The sequence below is a fragment of the Oryctolagus cuniculus genome, chromosome 7 (genome assembly GCF_051225735.1).
Source record: "Oryctolagus cuniculus isolate XC-2025 breed Fujian yellow rabbit chromosome 7, ASM5122573v1, whole genome shotgun sequence".
NCBI classification, from domain to species: domain Eukaryota; kingdom Metazoa; phylum Chordata; class Mammalia; order Lagomorpha; family Leporidae; genus Oryctolagus; species Oryctolagus cuniculus.
The window spans coordinates 108,411,599-108,430,078 of record NC_142873.1 but is presented as its reverse complement, the minus strand read 5'-3'; the positions used below and the strand labels follow the sequence as shown (position 1 = coordinate 108,430,078).

At 44.9% G+C, this 18,480-nt stretch overlaps 1 protein-coding gene across 5 annotated transcripts in view; it reads right to left on the bottom strand.

Moving 5' to 3' along the window:
- The window catches only part of JAK1 (Janus kinase 1), a 142,203-nt gene that overhangs the window by 76,834 nt on the left and 46,889 nt on the right, over positions 1-18,480 (bottom strand). The window lies entirely within an intron of this gene.

Genomic DNA, 18,480 nt, shown 5'->3' with positions numbered 1-18,480 from the left:
CAGCAGATGGAAGATCTCTGTCTCTCTCTGCCTCTATAACTCTGTCTCTCAAATAAATAAATAAATCTATTTTTTTAAAAAAAGTATAAAACTGCAACTAAATTTTAGAAGCTCGTAATTAGATGAATGTGTAGAGAAATTACTTAGGGATAGGCATTCACCATAGTAGTTAAGTTACCATGTAAGATGTCTACATCCCATACTGGAATTCTTGAGTTGCAGTTCTGAATCTGCTTCTGATATCAGCTTCCTGTTAATGTGCACCCTGGGAGTGAGCAGACGATGTTTAAGGTACTCAAGTCCCTGCCACCAATAAAGGAGACCTGGATTGAGTTCTACACCCCTGGGATTGACCTAACCCATCCCCAGCTTGACCAGCATTTGGGGGGAAAAAAAAATCAGCAGATGGGAGATATCTCTCTTCTTTCTCCTCTCTCTGTCTCTTTCTCTCTCCTCTCTCTCGCAAATAAGGAAAAATGATTAGTTGATAAAAACTGAAACCCAAGTTGATAATGACAATGGCCGAAAACCAAATCAACATATACTATAGAAGCCCAAAGGTCACAGGAATCGGAGACATCTGCAACTGGGATAAAGGAAGAGGACTAAGGAAAGGGGTTTGAGAAAAAGAATTCCCTTGCTCACTCTTCCACACCAGCAAGTCTAGACATGCAATACTCAACAAAATTTTTGCAATAATGGAAATGCTCTGTGTCTGTGCTCTCCAGTATGGCAGCCACTACTCACATACGACTATTAAGTCCTCGAAATGTGGCCAGTATAACTAAAACTTTTTTAGAAAAAGATTTATTTGAAAGAGTTACAGAGAGAGGGAGAGACAAAAAAGGGAGAATGTGAGATCTTCCAACCACTGGTTCACTCCCCAAATGGCTGCAAGGGCCAGGGCTGGACCAGGCTGAAGCCAGGAGCCAGGAGCTTCTTCTGGGTCTCCCACATGGGTGCAGGGGACCAAGCACTTGGGTCATCTTCCACTGCTTTTCCAGGTACATTACAGGGAGCAGGATGAGAAACAGAGCAGCCAGGACTTGAACCAGCGCTCATATGGAATGTCGGCTCTGCAGGCATCAGCCTTACCTGCTATACCACAGTGCCGGCCCCAGGAACTGACTTCTTAACTTTATTTGCTGTTAGCTAATTTAAGTTTAAACAGCTAACATGAGGCTACCATGGATATTTTATCATAGGGCAACATGGTTTCAGAGGTTTATTTCCTGGAAAGGATAAGCCAGAAGGTCTTGGTAGTAGAGATGCCAGGCAAAACATGAGGACCATAAGGCACGCAGAAAGACTATGCTGAATGCTAAGGGCCAAGATACTGCATCTGCACCCCACCCCTGCCCTACATGGCTCTACAAATGCTGGCAGCCAGTCCAGGCCAGTGACTGAAATGCTATTTACTGAAGAATGGGACCACCCCACCAGAATAGACTAAAGATACTGCCACCAAGTGTTTCCTAATTCTTCGCTCACTCAAGTCACTTTTCAGTGAAATTTGAAGTTCTTAAGCCCTAGGCATGCTCAGCTTTCTCCTATGTTTGATCATGAACAATCAAGATAAACAGATGGTCATGGGTAAGCCTCTGATGGAGACACAAAGAAAAGCAACTCAGAGTAAATCAAGGTTATACAGAGAGGAAAATTAAAAATTAATGTCTTGTGAAACTTGAACACATTTTATCCATCAAGCAAAATTAAGATGATTTTTAAAATAACATTTCAGAGAACAAAATAGAATTTCTTGAATATTAAAATAATAATAATCCTCCGCCTAGCAGCGCCGGCACACCGGGTTCTAGTCCCGGTCGGGGCACTGGATTCTGTCCCGGTTGCCCCTCTTCCAGGCCAGCTCTCTGCTGTGGCCCGGGAGTGCAGTGGAGGATGGCCCAAGTCCTTGGGCCCTGCACCCCATGGGAGACCAGGATAAGCACCTGGCTCCTGCCATCGGATCAGCGCGGTGCGCCGGCCACAGCGCACCGGCTGCGGCGGCCATTGGAGGGTGAACCAACGGCAAAAGGAAGACCTTTCTCTCCCTCTCTCTCTCTCTCTCTCTCTCACTGTCCACTCTGCCTGTAAAAAAAAAAAAAAAAGATAATAATAGAAATGAGAAACAAGACTAGAAAAGCAACCTATGGAACATTGTAAGTTGATGAAACTGTTCTGTTTTGTTTTGGATGCTGGTTGTACAGGTGTAAACAATCATCAAAATTGAGCAAAATAAAGAAGATTGGCACTTTTTACTGCGTTTTATTGTATGTAAATTCCATTAAGCATTAAAAAATTAAGGCATAAAAGTTTGAAGATTTAGGAAATAGCTTAGAAAAGAACAATTTGAGGGGCCGGAGCTGTGGCACAGTAGGTTAATCCTCCACCTGCAGTGCTGACATCCCATATGGGCACCGGCTCTAGTCCTGGCTGCCCCTCTTCCAATCCAGCTCTCTGCTATGGCCTGGGAAAGCAGTAGAAGATGGCCCAAGTCTTTGGGCCCCTGCACTTACATGGGAGACTAGGAAGAAGCTCCTGGCTCCGGATCGGTGCAGCTCCAGCTGTTGCGGCCATTTTGGGAGTGAACCAACGGACAGAAGACCTCTCTCTATCTCTCTGCCTCTCACTGTCTGTAACTCTACCTCTCAAATAAATAAATAAAATCTTAAAAAAAAAAATTTGAAAAGAAAAGAGAAAAGAAAATTAAGAGGACCAATCCAAACAGTCACATATCAGTTCCTTAAAAAATTCATAAAGGTAATTCCTAAAAAGAGACAGGAAAAATGCTAAGGAGAAAATAATCAGCAAAATAATTTCAGAAAGATTTCCCACAACTGAAGCCACAAGTAGCCAACTGAAAAGGTCATCAACACAATAGGTGAGGGGGCCTGCTCCGGGGGGCATTTCAGGGATGTTCCAGAGCCCTAGAATCAAGAGAAGGGCCTACTGAGTTTCCAAAAGACAATAAAAGATACACTGAAAAGATCAAGAATTGAGGATTGGGACCAGTGCTGTGGCGTGGCGGGTAAAGCCATTGCCTTCGGTGCCAGCATCCCATATGGACACTGTCTCGAGTCCCGGCTACTCCACTTCTGATCCAGCTCTCTGCTACGGCCTGAGAAAGCAGTAGAAGATGGCCCACGTCCTTGGGTCCCTGCACCCACATGGGACACCCGGAATAAGCTCCTGGCTTCGGATTGGTGCAGCTCTGGCTGTGGCGGCTAACTGGGGAGTGAATTAGCAGATGGAAGACCTCTCTCTCTCTCTCTGCCTCTCCTCCTCTCCCTATGTAACTCTTTCAAATAAATAAATGAAGAAGAAGGGGGGAGGGGGAGGGGGAGGGGGGGAGGAGGAGGAGGAGGAGGAGGAGGAGGAGGAGGAGGAGAAGGAGGAGGATAATTGAGGATTTTTCAGGCTGTGTGAAGCAGTAAGACAAGCAGTCAAGGACTTCAGAATTGTAAAGGGAAACAATTTCCACTCTGGAAGTCTACAACAGCCAAATTATTGACAACTTATGAGGGCAGCAAAGTACATGTGGACACTGAGGATCTCAGTCTGCTATGTATTCTCAAGATGCTAGAAGAAGACAGACTCCAATACAGGAACTAAAGGTTCAGCAAAGAGGTAAAGTGGATTCCCGGGGGGAACGAAAGTTGGGTGACCTGTCAGGATGAAAGTTATGGCCAGCCTTTGAGAGTGACCTGTCTACCCTTAGACATTGCCACTTAAGAGATGGATATGAGGGCCAAAGTTGTGCTGCAGTGGGCTAAGCCACTGTTTAAGATGCTGGCAACCTGTATCAGAGCTCTGGTTCAAATTCCAGCTGCTCTGCTTCCATTCCAGCTCCCTGCTAACGTGCCAGGGGGCAAGAGATGATAACTCTAGTGCATGGACCCCTGTCACCCAGAAAGGCTCCTGGCCCTTGGCTTTGGCCTGATCCAGCACTGACTGTGTGGCCATTTGGGGGACAAATCAGTATATGGAAGAGATCTCTCTGCCTGCCTGTCACTCTGCCTTTCAGATAAGTAAATCTTACTGAAAAAGAGAGCACGTGAAATGATGGCTATGTTTAGGGCTGTCATTGACAAGATCCCATAGACTGCATCAAGGGCCAAAATGGCTGGCTGAACCTGGACTAGATTCCTAACTGAATTCGGCTTTCCTTAATCATGCAGCAATGAGGTTCCTGTTCTCCACCTCGAGCACCTGCTTTTGCCTACTTCTGGGGCTCGATGTGAGTCAGGGTGAACAGAGAAGCAGAAGCACGAAGCAGCCCACTCTTCTTGACTATACTCCTTCCAGGCTCCTGCAGCAGGAGCTGCTGCAGCCCTAAAGACACCCCAACTGTGAGGAACTATTTCCCACAACTCACTAGAGACCTCTCCCACTGAATTCCCCAACCAAGTCCCTGCAACCTCTCCACTTAGCTCTGCAATTGCTTTAGAGATACATACACTAGAAGGAAGGGAATGACTAATACAAAGTGCAGTGGCTGTCACCTCTGGGGGACTTGGAGGGTGAACAAAGAGGGGCTTCCTGGGATACTGAGCAGCAGGCACATGTTATTTTTCTTTAACTACTCATATGGTTTATATGTATGTGAATACCTTTCCCAATTTTAAGTCTCTTCCAGAAAAGATTAAACAAACCAATATATTTAAAATCCCTAAAACAAAAGGAGACAATTAGCAGTTAGGAATTAACCATCAATTAATTACCTTATCTTCTCCATGTCTAACCCAGCAACCTTCTAAGCGAAACACAATAGCCCTCTCAGCTTATGTCACCTGCCAGTTTGTGTGGCTTATTGACTGGTAAAGCATGCCTTCTTAGTCGAGGACAGAGATGAATACGATCATTATTTTTCCTAACCATTCTTTCCCTCACCCAGTGTTCCATTATCCATAAAATGCTGATGGTCCTAACGCTGCAGTCTCGGGGAAACAGGAGATTCCCCCAGGAGCTCACCCTTCCCTCACTCGATGCCTTCCATCTCTAGCATCTGCTTGACACAAGGTAAGAAATCAAAAGTCTGGCATTAGAAGACAGAGAGCTAACAGTAATAAGCAATAGGACTAAAGTGATTCATGAAAAAGTAGCTCCCTGTGGAAAGGTAAAACTCATTGTGATCCTTAATACCAAAGGTGTGGTATCTGTGACAATTATTTCCAAGTCTGAAAAGGACTAAACCAGAGGAAGGGAAAGTGGCTTACACTAAAAGCTGTATTTTTAAATGGAATAAATGATGTTAGTGGGAATCTCTTATCCAATACAGTGACTAAATCTTGGTGGAGTCACTCTCCCTGTTGGCAGCATGATGTAGACTGAGAGTTCTAACCCTCTCTCTGCTGTAACCTAGCTCTGTGCCTTGGACAAGGCGGGAAAAGTCTCCGGCTCTGAGTTTTCCCCACTGTAAAAGGGTAGACAGAATAAAGAACCATGAGGCTCCCCAAAGGACCACAGGGCTATAGGAGTCCACATTTCTTGCTTTCTGATTCACTGTCTTCAGTGTCAGAGCAGTTCACAGGGATGCATAAAACCATCTCAAATAGCCAACTGGAAGGGAAATTAAGAGGGAGTTTCAAATTCAGGTGCTCTTACACAGAGTTTAAGTCCTAAAAGCTTTTAAGAAATGCTATGCTTTAAGACAGTTAAATGTACCCAGTGACTTTTAACCCAAAAACTGCTAAAGCCAAGGAAAATAATGTAAGTTGAAGCAATGCCCATTTCTATTATGACTCCATTTTTTAAAGGAACCCATAAACGTGTATGACTCACACATCTGAATATAATGAGAAGTTCCTGTATCATTCATCTTCTGGTGCCAGTAATCCATGTTACAGAGTGCCAAAGCCCCTTAATAAGTGTAGCATATGTTTCTGGTCACACTCCAAAAACCAGCACAGGACCGCTACAGCAGAAAAACCACTTAAGTGAAGATTTCTGGGCTTTGCGATGCAAGATCCCAGTTCATTGTCAAAAAACAGGACTACCTCACTTCTCCCTACACAGCTGCCCAGACTTTTTATACCCAGAGCACACTAGGTACCCTTCCGGCTTATAAAGCTCTTTGGAGTTTACGAAGCATCTTCACACCTGTTAGCTTAACTGATTCTCGGTGGCCACGAGGATGCTCGGGGAGAGGTCACCATACCCGTTTTAAAGATGAAGAAACAGAGTTAGAGAATGTCAGTGAGTTGCCCAACGTTATGCAGCTAGCAAGTAGTGGAGCTGGACTTTCACTCAGGTCACTCAAAAACCAAAATTGGTTTGGTAATCTAGGAATAAGCAAATACGTGAATGAAACCTATTCAAAATCCCTATGATTTTTACTTACAAAAGTAATTCAACAGTCTACAAACATTGTATCCTGCCTATTTCTTTCTTACTCCCTTTGCTGCCTGGGTTGCTGGAGCTACCCCTTCCTTCCAAAGTTATGTCAGCTAAAGAAAGCCATGAAAATGTTACCATCTCTCACTTGTCCCTACCTCCAATACCACCAGTAAATGAATCCTGTGTATCCCGCCAAAAACAACAACAAAATGAAGTGAGTAGGCCAAAATTTAAACAAGGTACAGTGATAGATCTACACCTAAATCCAATCTGATGTGCTCCTACCACCTTTCCTTCTTGTCCCTCACAGCGTCAGTCAGAGGACCTTTGGAAACCTAGCAGGGCTGTGAGGGGAACAGGAGGCCTGGATAATAATTCCTAGGGTGGGGGAAAGGCAACAGGCATAGGAACTGAGCCTATCCATTTAGACTTGACCCCAGATGTACCACAGCTTCCATTCCCAACCAAGAAAAGTCTTGAGGGCCGGCACTGCGGCTCAACAGGCTAATCCTCCGCCTAGCGGCGCCGGCACACCGGGTTCTAGTCCCGGTCAGGGCGCCGGATTCTGTCCCGGCTGCCCCTCTTCCAGGCCAGCTCTCTGCTGTGGCCCGGGAGGGCAGTGGAGGATGGCCCAAGTCCTTGGGTCCTGCATCCGCATGGGAGACCAGGAGAAGCACCTGGCTCCTGCCATCGGATCAGTGCGGTGCGCCGGCCGCGGCGGCCATTGGAGGGTGAACCAACGGCAAAGGAAGACCTTTCTCTCTGTCTCTCTCTCTCTGTCCACTCTGCCTGTCAAAAAAAAAAAAACAAAAAGTTTGAAATCCACCCTCAGAAAAGAAATCCCAAGCTGTAGCAACGCTAGAGTTAAGGACAGCAAAAAAGAGATGAAGTGCCTGGTGTGTCAGATCACACAGGTGCTGGGGCAATGTGGAGCAGCCCAGGCCTGAATGCAGTCAGCCCCTGAAAGACACCCTGAGACTTCTGGTAATCCTTCCTGAGAAACAGGGCTATCGGCAATTCTTTCAGTGACAAAAATTCCCAATTGCTGGGTTCCTCATTTCACTGTTTTTAAGAAAACACAAAGCCACCCTCAGGTGTCCTCCTTGGTTACTTGAGAATAGTTAACCAAACTATTCCTGTATAAAAACAAGATTGTTTCCATTGACCTGACAATTTCCTTAGCAGCTGCAGCCACTCTGATAGCTAGAGGTATGGAAATCCACTCTGCATCCTCACCTTTCATTACACAATGGCTGGAATCCCCTGTCAGTTTACAAGAAGTCACCATGGGGAATTTCCAAACTTCAGAAGTCTAAATGCCACTCACCTAGACTTCTCCAGTTACAAACACATTTTTCAAAGCTGACAGTAAGAATATCAGAATCACCACTTCAAACATTTAGTATGATTTAGGTTTTTGGTTATCCATGCTCATCAAATGTTCTAGGTTGCTAACTAGGCTAGAACTTTCTAACCATACCTGCCTTAAATAAAATCATAGATTATGTGTCAAAAACTTAACGAGTCTGCAAGTCTTCAATCAAATGAGCTCTACCTCATACTCTGGGTAGAAATTTTGCATGGGGGCCGGTGCTGTGGCGCAGCAGGTTAAAGCCCTGGCCTGAAGCGTCGGCATCCCATATGGGTGCCAGTTCGAGGCCTGGCTGCTCCTCTTCTGATCCAGCTCTCTGCTATGTCCTGGGAAAGCAGTAGAAGATGGCCCAAGTCCTTGGGCCCCTGCACCCACGTGGGAGACCTGGAAGAAGCTCCTGACTCCTGGCTTCAGATGGGCACAGCTCCGGCCATTGCGGCCATCTGGGGAGTGAACCAGCGGATCGAAGACCTCTCTGTCTCTACTTCTCCCTGTAACTCTTTCAAATAAATAAATCTTAAAAAAATAAATAAATAAATAAAATGGTGCATGAACACTCTAATCATGATCGCCAACTTTAGAACAAAGCTACAAAGGCCATGGGGAATGGTTTTGGCATCAGTCAAACTTGAGTTTAAATCCTGGCTCTGTCACTTAGGAGTTGTTGGCTCTGGGCACCTCAGTTCCCGGGCCTCAAGCTTCTGCATCTCTAATACCAATTCCCTGTGATTTAACTGCTGTCAAGGACCAAGCACAGTGGAAATCATACAATAGGCACTATAGGGAGACTTCAGAAGGTTTATAAAAAATGGAATGAAAAGCTAGGTTTAGGGACAAGTGGTGGGTGCAGCAGTTAACCTGTTATGTCCTATCATGCTTTATATACCACTTATAAAAACTTAAATTGAGCAATAAATATACCACTTACAGTAACTTTGAAATAAATGTTTTTAGAGTTGTAATTTTTAGGAAGTTAAAAGTGAATGGTGGCCGGTGCCGCGGCTGAACAGGCTAATCCTCCGCCTAGCGGCGCCGGCACACCAGGTTCTAGTCCCGGTCAAGGCGCCGGATTCTGTCCCGGTTGCCCCTCTTCCAGGCCAGCTCTCTGCTGTGGCCCGGGAAGGCAGTGGAGGATGGCCCAAGTACTTGGGCCCTGCACCCCATGGGAGACCAGGAGAAGTACCTGGCTCCTGCCATCGGATCAGCACGGTGTGCCAGCTGCAGAGCGCCAGCCGCAGTGGCCATTGGAGGGTGAACCAACGGCAAAGGAAGACCTTTCTCTCTCTGTCTCTCTCTCTCACTGTCCACTCTGCCTGTCAAAAAATTAAAAAAAAAAAAAGTGAATGGTTAGAATATTTGAAAATATCTTTAAATTCATTGTGAAAATGGAATAAACTTTACTGCAAAAATTATTTTTACTAAATGTTCAACTGAACAAAACATTAGATACATAACTGATATGTAGTATAAAAGATGTTTTCATAAAAGTATTTTCTAGCACTAGGTCACCTTTTTGAGAAACATACTGTATTTCAAATTATTAATGTTTCAAGATAGCTGTTTTGGGCTGGCGCTGTGGCGCAGCAGGTTAAAGCCCCAGCCTGAAGTGCTGGCATCCCATATGAGTGCCGGTTCTAGTCTCAGCTGCTCCACTTCTGATCCAGCTCTCTGCTATGGCCTGGGAAAGCAGTACAAGATGGCCCAAGTCTTATATATAAAAAAGATATCTGGGGCTAGTGCCATGGCTCACTTGGTTAATCCTCCACCTGCGGCACCTGCATTCCCATATGGGCGCCAGGTTCTAGTCCCAGTTGCTCCTCTTCCAGTCTAGCTCTCTGCTGTGGCCCGGGAAGGCAGTGGAGGATGGCCCAAGTGCTTGGGCCCTGCACCCACATGGGAGACCAGGATGAAGCACCTAGTTCCTGGCTTCGGATCGGCACAGCGCCGGCCGTAGCAGCCATTTGGGGAGTGAATCAACAGAAGGAAGACCATTCTCTGTCTCTCTGTCTATAACTGTCAAAAAAAAAAAGATATTTATTAAGTATTATATCTACTAAGTAAATTTGAAATACAAGCCAGTATGACTATTTGGATAACATATGGAAATTTAAGGTAGGAAACAATTACAGCCTTTTTATACTATGCTACTATCCTCTCTTTCAGGCCCATTCCAATCCAACCTCCTCCTTCAACACCTAGCTTCATCAGTTACAATGACTGACACATGACACAATTTGGATTTAATTAAACATTCATCATGTTTCAAGGACCATCATGCTGGTCCTAATGCCTATCTCTTTAAGGCCTTAAGTGGAAAGGAGGTGTTTCTCTAACTTCCAGTCCCACTAACTCAATCATTATTCTAGCTTATTATAAACTACAGGACCACAGGTGATTTTACAACACCACGTAATCAGAATTGCAGAAGCTTGAAAATACAAAAATCATTCTTGAGCAGTGACAGATAACTAACTTATTAAACAAACATTCTAAGAACACTCTCCAAAACCACTTTGGTTCAGGTCACATGGGCATACTCATTTACAGGCTGTGGTGAAGATGTCACGAATTAGAGTCCCTTGGGGTAAAATGCTCAGAACGCTGTGACTAAACCACTGTGGCCACTTCACAACCATTCAGATACACCCATTTTCTAGAACTGCAAAACCATCAGCTAAAAACAACTTTTATTCAAATGAGTTTAGAATCAAGTTCATACATATCATGACTTAAAATAAAATGAAGCTTACACTCTCTACAAAGACTTTCCTGCACCTTGCTAAGCCTAACTGATACGATTCTAAAGCATTAGACCAATGGTTCTCAACAGTTTCCCCCTTATTCAAAACATTTTTTGTAATGTCCTGCCTTCAATACCCTGAAATGAAAATCAAAAATTATACAAACCATCCATATGCACAATTCCAAGCTCACCTATATAATGCTCTCACTATAATCAAAGGAGAACTTATATAAATTTATGACTATGTATTTCAACGTATTTCACAACTCTGTCATAAGTATACTAGAAAATATAATGAAGCAGTCCAAACTTGCACTATTAGTAGGTAACCATGAGTGTAATAGTTACAAATGCAGACAGATACTGGCATATTCTTTTTGTGATATAAACACAAGCACAACAACACTGGTAAATAGCTTCTGGTAATGTTACAAACAAAATTATGCAAAATGGTGCAGAAGGTTAAGCCTCCGCCTACAGTGCCCACATCCTATATGGGTGCTGGTTCAAGCCCTAGCTGTTCTACTTTCGATCCAGGTCCCTGTCAATGGGCCTAGGAAAGCAGCAGCAAACAGCCCAAGTCCTTGGACCTCTGCACCCCCAAGGAGACCTGGATGAAATTCCTGGCTCCTGGCTTCAGCCTAACCCTGCCCCAGCCATTTGCAGTCATGTGGGGAGTGAATCAGCAGATAGAAGATCTCTCTCTCTCTTCCCCGCCCCCTACCTCCTTGTCCTTCTTTCTCTGTGATTCTTTCATATAAATCTTTAAAAAATAAATAAATATATAAATAAAATAGATCTTGGGTCTACATTCAGAACATTACAAGCATGTATTTCTCCTACAAGAACATTTAGAGATACATTTAAAAGTCATTTCGAGTATTGAAAAATTCTTTGTACAGGAGTAGTCCAATACAGATGACAGAATTCTTAATATTCCTGGCCATGCCCTCTTAATGCCACATATATTCATTCTACTATCACTGACAGAACCACCAAAACCCCCACAGAAAACCACTGCATCAGCCATGCACTACTGTGAGGCCTACTACCTTTACATTTCATGCACTGATCTTAGACCTGTGTTTGGCTCCTAAGCAGGAATTCAGTTAGTCTGAGGAAGGGGTGGTAATTCCTCTAAAATTCCTCCCAAATGATTCGTCCTAAGCAGCTAAGACACCTGCAGTTCATTACACTGAATTATCTAACTCCTGACTCCAGTCTCCTGTTAATGCACATTCTGGGAAGCAGTGTTGATGCTGAAGAGCTGGATTCCTGCCACCAACATCGGAGGCCTGGATTCAGTTCTCAGCCTAACCTAGTCCCAGTTTCAGCTACTGCAGGCATCTGGGGAATAAGTCAGAAACTCCATCTATGTCTCCCATATGGGTGGCAGGGAACCAAATACTTGGGCCATCTCTTGCTGCCTTCCCAGGCAGATTAGCAGGTAGTCAGATGGGAAGCAAAGCAGCTGCTACTCAAACAGGCACTCAGATATGCAATGCCAGTGTCACAGGCAGTGGGTTATCAACATTGGCCCCAAGTCCATACTGCTATATCCTCAAATATACAAACTACTACCCCCTTTTGCTCAAGCTGGCTCTTCGGCCTTGAATACTCTTCATACCAGCTCCCTGCCATTCTTCCATCTCATAATGTGTTCGCTCCAAAAATGTCCCAGGACTGGCGCTGTGACATAGTCTGTTAGGCCACAGCCTGCAGTGCTGGCATCCCATATGGGCACAGATTCAAGATCCAGCTGCTCCACTTCTGATCCAGCTCCCTGATAACAGCATAGAAAAGCCACAGAAGATGACCCAAATGCTTGGGCCCCCGCACCCACGTGGGAAACGTAGAAGAAGCTCCTGACTCCTGGCTTCAGATTGGCCTAGCCCTGGCAATTGCGACCATTTTTGGGGAGTAAACCAGCAGATGAAGATTCTGTCTCTCCTCTCTCTCACTGCGATCCTGCCTTTCAAATCAATAATCTTCTTTTAAAAATATAGATTTCCCTAAAAACTCTATGAAGGAGGAGCCTTGCCTATCCAGACCCCATCTAAAGTACCCCTCCCCACTTCTTCATCTCCTTAAACCTCACCAGTTTTTTCCTCCCAACTCTTGGCTCAGCCCAGCATTCTGTTACTGATTAGCCTGTGCATTTGTTTTGTGTCTACCTCCCTCACTGGAAATGAGGGAGGTGGACACATGCCCCTCTCAAATAATTTTAAAAGGGAGGGAAGCAGGAAGGAAAACTGACTTTCCTCTGGCTGGCCTTGTGGTGAAGTGGGTTAAGCCACTGCTTGTGTCACTGACATCCCATATGAGTGCTGGTCTGAGTGCCAGCCACTCCATTTCTGATCCAGCTCCCTGCTAATGCGCCTGGGAAAGCAGAAGATGGCTCAAATGCTTGGGCCCCTGACACCCATGTAGGAGACCTGGATGAAGCTCTGGGCTCCTGGCTTCTAACTGGCCCAGCTCTAGCCACTTGTGGCTATTTGGGGAGTGAATCAGTGGATGGAGATCTTTGTCTCTCTCTGTAACTATGCCTTTCAAATAAATACATAAATCTTGAAAAGAAAAGAAAAGGAGAAAAGAAGAGAGCAAGCAAGCAAGAAAGAAAGGAAGGGAGGGAGGGAGGAGGGAGGGACAGAGAGCGAGAGAGCGAGAGAGCGAAGAGAAGAGAAGAGAGGAGAAGAGAAGAAAAGAGAAAAAGAACAGAACACAATGCCTTTTCCAATCTTCCAGTGTCCCTGAAAACAGCCACATGATGTGAAAGCCTGAGATGTTTATGGCAATACAAAAACAGGGAGGGGCAGCCAGTTAGTTCACTAGCACCTCTTAACTGCGACTAGTTTACAGATTAGCTATATCAGCGCAGGAAAGCCTGGAAGTGGGGATCTGAACAGATTAAGTTTCCAAGCAATAAAGGGTGGTGGAAAGGTTCCAAACAAAGAGAACTATCCAGAAAGGTATGCTCAGGCTGGGGCTCCCACACTTAACACAACTCCCCTTTCCCAAAGCCAGCTCTCACCATGTACAAGTGGGTACAGAATGCATTCATGTACACATACACACACACACACACACACACTTTAAATACTAAAGTAGGGTACTACTGAAAGTTTTCAGCTTACTGGCCCTTTAGGAAGTCCTAACTGCTCAGCAGTTAAAAAAGAAAAAAAAAAAAAGCAGCAGCTTAAAGAAGCAAAAACCCAAGTACTCTTCTACTCAGCTTTCCCCTTTTTTCTTTAAAAAAATATATTTTTTGAAATTCAGAGTTACACAGAGCGAGAAGGAGAGGCAGAGAGAGAGAGAGAGAAAGAGATCTTCCACCCACTGGTTCACCCCCCAATTGGCCACAATGGCCTGAGCTGCACTGATCCAAAGCCAGGAGCTTCTTCAGGGTCTCCTAAGTGGGTGCAGGGGCCCAAGGACTTGGGCCATCTTCTACTGCTTTCCCAGGCCATAGCAGAGAGCTGGATCAGAAGTGGAGCAGCCGGGACCTGAACCTGTACCCATAGATGATGCTGGCACTGCAGGCGGCGGCTTTACCCACTACGCCACAGTGCCAGCCCCTCCTTATAACCTTCTTGGTGACCATGTAACCCATCCTAGGCCTTAAGTTCAAAATACATAGGTTGTCATTTGTAACAGATCAGGGTTTTCAAGCTTTGTTCTGAAAAACCAAAAGGTCCTGAGTGCTATAAAATTCTGTTCCCAACTTTTCTTTCACTTAAACCTCATTCTAAACTAATACTTTAACAATTTTTGAGATAATAAACTCCCACAAATTCAAGTTTTATAGCAAATTTTGCCAACTGAACCTTACCAACGTGTTAACAATATCTTCCTGCAGACCTGCTCTTGTCAATCCTAAATTTATATTTCAGTATTTTGGAATCTTGGAAATAATGCCTGCCATCGACTCTGAAGGAAGTTGGAACTTTTTTTTTTTTTAATTCAGGCCTGTACTTGTCTGCATCTTTAAAATTGCTCAATCAAGTACTAACTACCACAGAACACTTGCAGCATGTTCAATTAAAAGCCAGGCAAATCTCAGGCACATCTGTGGGCTCATGCTCTTATCACAGGGGAATAGCCAGTGATACAACAACAAATGAATTGATAACAGGTTGCATCGTAATAAAAAATGAGTCCATGTTATCTTCTGCCTTGCACATTGTGATAGAGAATGACAGCATTTGTTAAACAGTTTGCTTCTCCTTTGAGATCAAAATTTCCCTATTCATCTTCGGACTTCCAGATCAATACAAATGAAGAGCATCTTGAAACTGCAGGATGAGGCTGTTGTGGCCATCTGGGAAGTGAATCGGTGGATGGAAGACCTCTCTCTCTCTCTCTCTCTCTCTCTCTCTCTCTCTCTCTGCCTCTGTAATTCTGCCTTTCAAATAAATCTTGAAAAAAAGAAATTGCAAGATGCGCTATTAATAAACTATTCTTGCCTACAGTTACTTACCCATATGAATCAGAATTTTCCATGCTGTGTAACCAAAGTTAAATTCACAAGTACACTAAGTAATGAAACTGGCAGCCGGCCAAAACTGCTGCTTCATTGTTCTCTTGACTTCATCAGAAGTTAATGCATAATAACCTATAAGTCTGGACTCATAGAATGAATCTTGTTAGCATAGGACGTTCCACATGGGATGCGATTTGAAATAGGGTTCCATGGCTTCCAACGTGTCAAAAATCATCATACCAGATTCTCTCAGAGGCCCAAGTACAAGGGAAGGTCTAAGTAAAAATATTCCCTTTCTGTCCCTCTGTCAACAGTAAAGTTTCACGTACCTTGGGCAAGAAGCTTTCCACCCTGGTGTCAATCATTCAAGACCCAACTCCCCCAGCTACATGGTGAAAGCTTCTCAGCCTGCTCCAACCACAGCAGGAAATGCAGCCATTTGACACAAGGCTGACTGGCTGCACCCTGAACTGATTACCAGGGCCCTGGGGATCCCCATTTAGGAGCTCAGGCAAACATTCAGATGCCCTCAACCTTTACCTTTAAAGATAAACACATGCTTATCAAAGCTCTGCTCTCCACACACCAGGTAACAGTAAGCTGCTACAAACTATCAGGATACAACCTGGTAACAGAACAGAGTAGTCCTAAAATTAAGTCATGTGACCATGTTATACCCAGAAATTTATCCAAAGCACACATAATATTCACACCTAGAGCAACATACAAAGTTAATAATCACAGTGTTGTTTGTAATGGCAAAGAATTGAAAGCAACCTAAATGCTGCTTTAAAAAGGGATATTCAAACAACAAACTGTTCACACTATCTTATTTATTTATTGTTTGTTTGTTTTTGAGACAGAGCTACAGAGAGGTAAAGCCAGAGAGAGAGAGAGAGAGAGAGAGAGAGAGGTCTTCCATCCGCTGGTTCACTCCCCCAGATAACCACAACAGCCAGAACAGAGCTGAGCTGATCCAAAGCTAGGAACCAGGAACTTCTTCCAGGTTTCCCATGTGGGTTCAGGGGCCTAAGGACTTGGACCATCTTCTACTGATCTCCCAGGCCATAGCAGAGAGCTGGACTGGAAGAGAGGCAGCCAGGACTAGAACCAGCACCCACATGGGATGCCAGCACTGCAGACCTGGGCTTTAATCCGTTGTACCACAGTGCCAGCCCCCACACTATCTTTAATACTAATAATAATGGCTACATTTTGGAGCAGGTAGTGTACAGAGAATCCTCTGACACACCTTTGCATCTCATTTAACGTTTACACCAGTACTATGAGATATGTATTATTGTACTTTAAATACTAAAACTGAGATTCATAAAAGAATTTAGCCAAAGCTTACCCTTAGCTTACCCTTACCTTACCTAAGTGTCAGGGCCATATTCACACCAACAAGCATTTATTAAGTGTCTACTATGTGCCAGGCCTGGTACTATATGCCAGTTTTGTTACTAGGGCTTTTTTTTTAATTTTTGAAATAATTTAGAATTATATAAACGTGCCCAGATAATACAGAGTTCCCATGTACATCTTGTCAGCTTCTTCTAATACCAAGGCTATGGTGTTTTTTTAATTGATAAACTGGAACAGTCCATTATCAAATAATTCTCGAGCACTGGACTGCTCCTGCTGACACCCACTCCTTCCAGGACTGCACAAGATCTCTGTTCCCCACAGAGCTCTGATTCTGCACAGCCCTCCCCACTGCACCATCCCAAGGGCAAGGGAAGGGAATTAAGAGTATCAGCATGGGGGCCAGCGTTGTGGCGCAGCAGGTTAAGCTGCTACCTGCGATGCCAGCATCCCGCATGGGTGCTGCTTTGAGTCCCGGAGGCTCCACTTCTGATCCAGCTCCTCGCTAATGCACCTAGGAAAGCAGCAGAAGATGGCCATAGAACGTGGGTTCCTGCTACCCATGTGGAAAACCAGGACGGAGTTCTAGGTTTCCTGGCTTCCACCCATCCCATCCCTAATTGTTGTGACCATTTGGGGAATGAACCAATGAATGGAAGATCCCTTTCTGTGTCTCCCTCTCTGTAACTTTCAAATAAATGAAACTGAAAATAAAAGAATATTAGCATGGGCCGGCGCCGCGGCTCACTAGGCTAATCCTCCGCCTAGCGGCGCCGGCACACTGGGTTCTAGTCCCGGTTGGGGCGCCGGATTCTGTCCTGGTTGCCCCTCTTCCAGGCCAGCTCTCTGCATGGCCCGGGGAAGGCAGTGGAGGATGGCCCAGGTGCTTGGGCCCTGCACCCCATGGGAGACCAGGAAAAGCACCTGGCTCCTGGCTCCTGCCATCGGATCAGCGCGGTGCGCCGGCCATAGCGCGCCGGCCGCAGCGGCCATTGGAGGGTGAACCAACGGCAAAGGAAGACCTTTCTCTCTCTCTCTCTCACTGTCCACTTTGCCTGTCAAAAAAAAAAAAAAAAAAAAAGAATATTAGCATGAACAAAAGTTCCTGTTTTCCACTAAGAATTTATAAGCCACTATGGATAGTGCCTAATGACTTTTTAATGAGTATAGAAACTTAAGGAAATCTGAATTACGAAAAAAAATAGTAATAATGAAAAAAATAATATAGGTCCAGGGGTCAGTGCCGTGGCTCACTTGGCTAATTCTCCGCCTGTGGCACAGGCACCTCATTTGGGCACCGGGTTCTAGTCCCGATTGCTCCTTTTCCAGTCCCAGCTCTCTGCTGTGGCCCGAGAAGGCAGTGGAGGATGGCCCAAGTGCTTGGACCCTTGCATCCTCATGGGAGACCAGGAAGAAGCACCTGACGCCTGGCTTCAGATCGGCATAGCTCCGGCCATAGCGGCCATTTGGGGGGTGAACCAACAGAAGGAAGACCTCTCTCTCTCTCTCTGTCAAAATAATAATAATAATAATAATAATAATAATATAGGTCCTGTCAGCACAACACCAATGTTAATTGTATATACCTGGCATCATACCAGTGTTTCGTTCATTTAATTCTGAGCCACTCCATAAGGCAGGTACCACTGTTATACCTTTCTTACAGATGAGAAAACCCACAGGTAAAGAACTTAGTTTTACTCAAATTTCTACAGAAAGTAAAACACTTAACTTTCCTGGGAAGAAGAGAATACAGGGCTCCCATCTTCTGCTTTGAACCTGCAGATTCCTAGATTCCTGGATTTGGGGAGCTATTTTTAATTACAGTGGCCACCATCCCGCTCAGCAAAACTCCTCACAAGTGCAGCATTTTTCAGCTGCTGAGTAATCGCTGCCTAAAAGTGATGCATCCCTCTCTTGTACGTGTTTCCAGGGAAGCGAAGAAATGTTAAGAGACTTGCACAACACTGACTAAAAGCAAGCCTCCAAAAGGCTGTTCGGGTGTGTTTTCTGAAGGTCTGGAACCTCCGCCTGTCCACAATCCTGCAATGCACTCACCCCTCGGCAGAAACTCAAGTGACACTCGCCCTCCTCCTGATGTTCCCACACGCTGTGTCTTTAGCACCGCAAAGGACCTGCACAGCCCTGCAGACACGGTGCGAGCAGGGCATAGAAGGGAACAGT